This window comes from Oreochromis aureus, linkage group 19 (genome assembly GCF_013358895.1).
Source record: "Oreochromis aureus strain Israel breed Guangdong linkage group 19, ZZ_aureus, whole genome shotgun sequence".
Lineage (NCBI taxonomy): Eukaryota > Metazoa > Chordata > Actinopteri > Cichliformes > Cichlidae > Oreochromis > Oreochromis aureus.
In genome coordinates, this window is record NC_052960.1 from 1,866,268 (window position 1) to 1,872,267 (window position 6,000).

Genomic DNA, 6,000 nt, shown 5'->3' on the forward strand with positions numbered 1-6,000 from the left:
TGATTCTGCAGTGAAACGTTCAAGTTTGTGCAGATTTCCTGCTCTTTGTCACTTGCAGCCCATAAATCAACCAAAAACCCAGACAGACTTTCTAATTCATTTGAAAGCCTGATGCTTAGCCTTGTCCATCCTAATCGTAAAATGGAAAAACAGTTTTATTGGTTATCATCTATCGTCCACCTGGGGCCTTACACAGAGTTTCTGTCTTATTTAGTACTCAGCTCAGATAAAATAATTATTGTGAGTGATTTTAACATCCATGTAGACGCTAAAAATGACAGCCGCCACACAGCATTTAATCTCTTATTAGACTCAACTGGCTTTTCTCAACATGTAAAAGAACCCACCCACCACTTTAATCACACTCTACATCTCGCCATAACACTAGATTTACTAACCCTGCGCAAATATGCGGAAATTCCTGAGCCCAACACCGACTAGAATTACTGACTTTTTTATTTTCTGGTACAAGTCCCGAGGAGTTATTCAGCCCTGCTGAGATTTTCCCAGGTCGTCAGCTCGATTCTCCTCCTGCTTTTGTTGTGCAAACTACCCATCATCTTTGAGTCCTGGCACATTTGTATTTGTTTACTCAGAGTAGCTCAGATCCAAGGCAGGCCAAACACCCCGGCAGCTCCACCCACCTCCTCTGCTGTCCAGAAGAGGACCTCTGACTTCTTGCACATCTGCCAGATGTGGCGGTACGACATCGATGGGGAAGATGACAACGTGACGGGCTTCTCCTTCAGTGAGCTGCTGCTCTTCTGCTGCAACCGGCAAAGCATCTGGCAAGCCGCTCAAGACACTCGCGCACGGGCCGGCACCGCAAAGCATCTGGCAAGCCGCTCAAGACACCTGCAGGACAAATACCGCCGCAGCTCCTGCTACCACCTCCGCTGTTCAGACTGATCCTTGTACATCTGCCAGATGTGGCGGTACGACATCCAAGGGAAGATGACGAAGTGGCGGGGTTCTCCTTCAGGGAGCTCCTGCTCCTTACATACAAGTTCTAGAAGCTCATCTTTCCAAGCTCCTTAGACTACGATGACAGAGAACATTCACAGACAAAATATTCAATACAACTTCTCAACAACAAAGGGACATCTTTTCACACACACACACACACACACACACACACACACACTAAACATTAAAATGTTCTATACCTGGTACATTGACGACGGACAACCAAAAAAAATGACGACGTGGCGGGGTTCTCGTTCAGGGAGCTCCTGCTCCTCACATACAAGTTCTAGAAGCTCATCTTTCCAAGCTCCTTAGACTACGATGACAGAGAACATTCACAGACAAAATATTCAATACAACTTCTCAACAACAAAGGACATCTTCACACACACACACACACACTAAACATTAAAATGTTCTATACCTGGTACATTGTCGACGGACAACCCAAAAAAAAATGACGACGTGGCCGGGTTCTCGTTCAGGAGCTCCTGCTCCTCACATACAAGTTCTAGAAGCTCATCTTTCCAAGCTCCTTAGACTACGATGACAGAGAACATTCACAGACAAAATATTCAACACAACTTCTCAACAACAAAGGGACATCTTCTCACACACACACACACACTAAACATTAAAATGTTCTATACCTGGTACATTGACGACGGACAACCTCAAAAAAAAATGACGACGCGTGGCGGGGTTCTCCTTCAGGGAGCTCCTGCTCCTCACATACAAGTTCTAGAAGCTCATCTTTCCAAGCTCCTTAGACTACGATGACAGAGAACATTCACAGACAAAATATTCAACACAACTTATCAACAACAAAGGGACATCTTCTCACACACACACACACACTAAACATTAAAATGTTCTATACCTGGTACTTTAACGATGAACAACCTCAAAAAAACAACAAAAAAAACAGGTTTCTCCATGCCCCTCGTGTCAGAGTCTGTGGATAAGAAAAAAACAAAAAAAAGAAATTCAGAGACCCCTCTGAGTGGGGAGCCCATAATCTGGCGAAGCGCTCAAGAAATTCGCACAGGTGCCCGCTAACTGCAAAGAAGTCCGGCAAAATGCTCAAGATGCCCGCACAAAGCGCCGGCTACTTGGCAAGGCTTCGGGCGAAACGCTCAAGATATCTTTGACAGCCGAAGGCTACCCGGCAAAAACTTCCGGGCGAGGCGCTCAAAACTGCACAGGGTTGCCGGCAAACCCGGCAAAGCTACACCCACCTCTTCCGTTGTCCCGACGTATGCATCAGTCTTCTTGTACATCTCGCAGATGTGGCGGTACGACATCCAAGGGGAAGATGACGACGTGGCCAGGGTTCTCCGTCAGCGAGCTGCTGCTTTTCTTCTTCACTCTGGCCTGAAGACAAAGACCATTGATCCGGATTATTGATCAGATGATTCATTGATTCTGCAGCAGTGATTGATTCTGCAGTGAAACGTTCAAGTTTGTGCAGATTTCCTGCTCTTTGTCACTTGCAGCCCATAAATCAACCAAAAACCCAGACAGACTTTCTAATTCATTTGAAAGCCTGATGCTTAGCCTTGTCCATCCTAATCGTAAAAATGGAAAAACAGTTTTATTGGTTATCATCTATCGTCCACCTGGGGCCTTACACAGAGTTTCTGTCTTATTTAGTACTCAGCTCAGATAAAATAATTATTGTGAGTGATTTTAACATCCATGTAGACGCTAAAAATGACAGCCGCCACACAGCATTTAATCTCTTATTAGACTCAACTGGCTTTTCTCAACATGTAAAAGAACCCACCCACCACTTTAATCACACTCTACATCTCGCCATAACACTAGATTTACTAACCCTGCGCAAATATGCGGAAATTCCCTGAGCCCAACACCGACTAGAATTACTGACTTTTTTATTTTCTGGTACAAGTCCCGAGGAGTTATTCAGCCCTGCTGAGATTTTCCCAGGTCGTCAGCTCGATTCTCCTCCTGCTTTTGTTGTGCAAACTACCCATCATCTTTGAGTCCTGGCACATTTGTATTTGTTTACTCAGAGTAGCTCAGATCCAAGGCAGGCCAAACACCCCGGCAGCTCCACCCACCTCCTCTGCTGTCCAGAAGAGGACCTCTGACTTCTTGCACATCTGCCAGATGTGGCGGTACGACATCGATGGGGAAGATGACAACGTGACCGGGCTTCTCCTTCAGTGAGCTGCTGCTCTTCTGCTGCAACCGGCAAAGCATCTGGCAAGCCGCTCAAGACACTTTCAGACGGGGCCGGCACCCGCAAAGCATCTGGCAAGCCGCTCAAGACACCTGCAGGACAAATACCGCCGCAGCTCCTGCTACCACCTCCGCTGTTCAGACTGATCCTTGTACATCTGCCAGATGTGGCGATACGACATCCAAGGGAAGATGACGAAGTGGCGGGGTTCTCCTTCAGGGAGCTCCTGCTCCTTACATACAAGTTCTAGAAGCTCATCTTTCCAAGCTCCTTAGACTACGATGACAGAGAACATTCACAGACAAAATATTCAATACAACTTCTCAACAACAAAGGGACATCTTTTCACACACACACACACACACACACACACACACACACACACACACTAAACATTAAAATGTTCTATACCTGGTACATTGACGACGGACAACCTCAAAAAAATGACGACGTGGCGGGGTTCTCGTTCAGGAGCTCCTGCTCCTCACATACAAGTTCTAGAAGCTCATCTTTCCAAGCTCCTTAGACTACGATGACAGAGAACATTCACAGACAAAATATTCAATACAACTTCTCAACAACAAAGGGACATCTTCTCACACACACACACACTAAACATTAAAATGTTCTATACCTGGTACATTGACGACGGACAACCTCAAAAAAATGACGACGTGGCGGGGTTCTCCTTCAGGAGCTCCTGCTCCTCACATACAAGTTCTAGAAGCTCATCTTTCCAAGCTCCTTAGACTACGATGACAGAGAACATTCACAGACAAAATATTCAACACAACTTATCAACAACAAAGGGACATCTTCTCACACACACACACACACACACTAAACATTAAAATGTTCTATACCTGGTACTTTAACGATGAACAACCTCAAAAAAAACAACAAAAAAACAGGTTTCTCCATGCCCCTCGTGTCAGAGTCTGTGGATAAGAAAAAAAAAAAAAAAGAAATTCAGAGACCCCTCTGAGTGGGGAGCCCATAATCTGGCGAAGCGCTCAAGAAATTCGCACAGGTGCCCGCTAACTGCAAAGAAGTCCGGCAAAATGCTCAAGATGCCCGCACAAAGCGCCGGCTACTTGGCAAGGCTTTCGGGCGAAACGCTCAAGATATCTTTGACAGCGAAGGCTACCCGGCAAAACTTCCGGGCGAGGCGCTCAAAACTGCACAGGGTTGCCGGCAAACCCGCAAAGCTACACCCACCTCTTCCGTTGTCCCGGACGTATGCATCAGTCTTCTTGTACATCTCGCAGATGTGGCGATACGACATCCAAGGGAAGATGACGACGTGGCCAGGGTTCTCCGTCAGCGAGCTGCTGCTTTTCTTCTTCACTCTGGCCTGAAGACAAAGACCATTGATCCGGATTATTGATCAGATGATTCATTGATTCTGCAGCAGTGATTGATTCTGCAGTGAAACGTTCAAGTTTGTGCAGATTTCCTGCTCTTTGTCACTTGCAGCCCATAAATCAACCAAAACCCAGACAGACTTTCTAATTCATTTGAAAGCCTGATGCTTAGCCTTGTCCATCCTAATCGTAAAAATGGAAAAACAGTTTTATTGGTTATCATCTATCGTCCACCTGGGGCCTTACACAGAGTTTCTGTCTTATTTAGTACTCAGCTCAGATAAAATAATTATTGTGAGTGATTTTAACATCCATGTAGACGCTAAAAATGACAGCCGCCACACAGCATTTAATCTCTTATTAGACTCAACTGGCTTTTCTCAACATGTAAAAGAACCCACCCACCACTTTAATCACACTCTACATCTCGCCATAACACTAGATTTACTAACCCTGCGCAAATATGCGGAAATTCCCTGAGCCCAACACCGACTAGAATTACTGACTTTTTATTTTCTGGTACAAGTCCCGAGGAGTTATTCAGCCCTGCTGAGATTTTCCCAGGTCGTCAGCTCGATTCTCCTCCTGCTTTTGTTGTGCAAACTACCCATCATCTTTGAGTCCTGGGGATGTTCTTCGTACTCGCTTACTACATCCAAGATCAAATGACACATCCAAGATCAAATCATCGCGCTAACCGTGAGCTCGCTAATTCGGTTCTCCCGAACACACCTGTTGTTGACGATTAGTACAGCTGGATGAAGTAATCTGAGATCACTGGGTGACTTAAAAGGGGCTACGCATCGATAGTAGAAACATTGATCGGCAACCCTGTGATTGGTCGGCGAAGATGTGGAAGGAGCGCACTCAGTGTATTACGGCAGCAGAGCAAGAACTCTTGATTTTGGGATATCAGAAGTTTCAGAGTTTAATTAAAACGCAGGGGAACACTGCAAAGGCTGCAAAAGCAAGGAGAGAGGGCTGGCAGAAAGTTGCTGACAAATTACACTCGTAAGTGATCCATGACATTACATTATATCATGTGATATTATATTATACCACATTATATTATATTACACCATATCCTCTTCCACATTAGAGCCACAACAGGACCCACTAGAACATGGGAACAAGTAAAAGTGAAATATAGGAATATTCTACAGTATGGTAATATTTATCACTTATATTGCTTTTAGTCTATGACCCTGGAATAATCTGTTTGTTTGTTCATAACAGCAACCCAGAAAAGGGCAGAGCACATAAAGACAGGTGGTGGTCCTGCACCCCTCGTCACACCCCTTTACGTACTGTGCCATTTATTGACATTGTGGGTTTTTTGTGTGTAGTTTGACATAACACTCCATCACTTTTACCTGTTCCCATGCAAGGGGTGACTGAAGCATGCACAGTAAGTTGGGAGATATATATATATATCGATCGAGAGAGAGAGAGACAGAAGAGTAA

The 6,000-nt window shown here is 45.1% G+C and overlaps 1 long non-coding RNA gene across 2 annotated transcripts; it reads right to left on the minus strand.

The window, feature by feature from the left end:
* Positions 1 to 966: 966 nt before the first annotated feature.
* Positions 967 to 3,207, minus strand: LOC120434712. 2 transcript variants are annotated; one of them, XR_005609298.1, is made up of 4 exons: positions 3,051 to 3,207; positions 2,205 to 2,340; positions 1,847 to 1,921; positions 967 to 1,039 (listed from the first exon to the last, which is right to left on the minus strand). It is a non-coding gene; the product is annotated as an uncharacterized LOC120434712 (long non-coding RNA). The 2 variants fall into 2 exon arrangements; XR_005609297.1 differs by lacking the exon at positions 967 to 1,039 and adding an exon at positions 1,664 to 1,737.
* Positions 3,208 to 6,000: the final 2,793 nt, after the last annotated feature.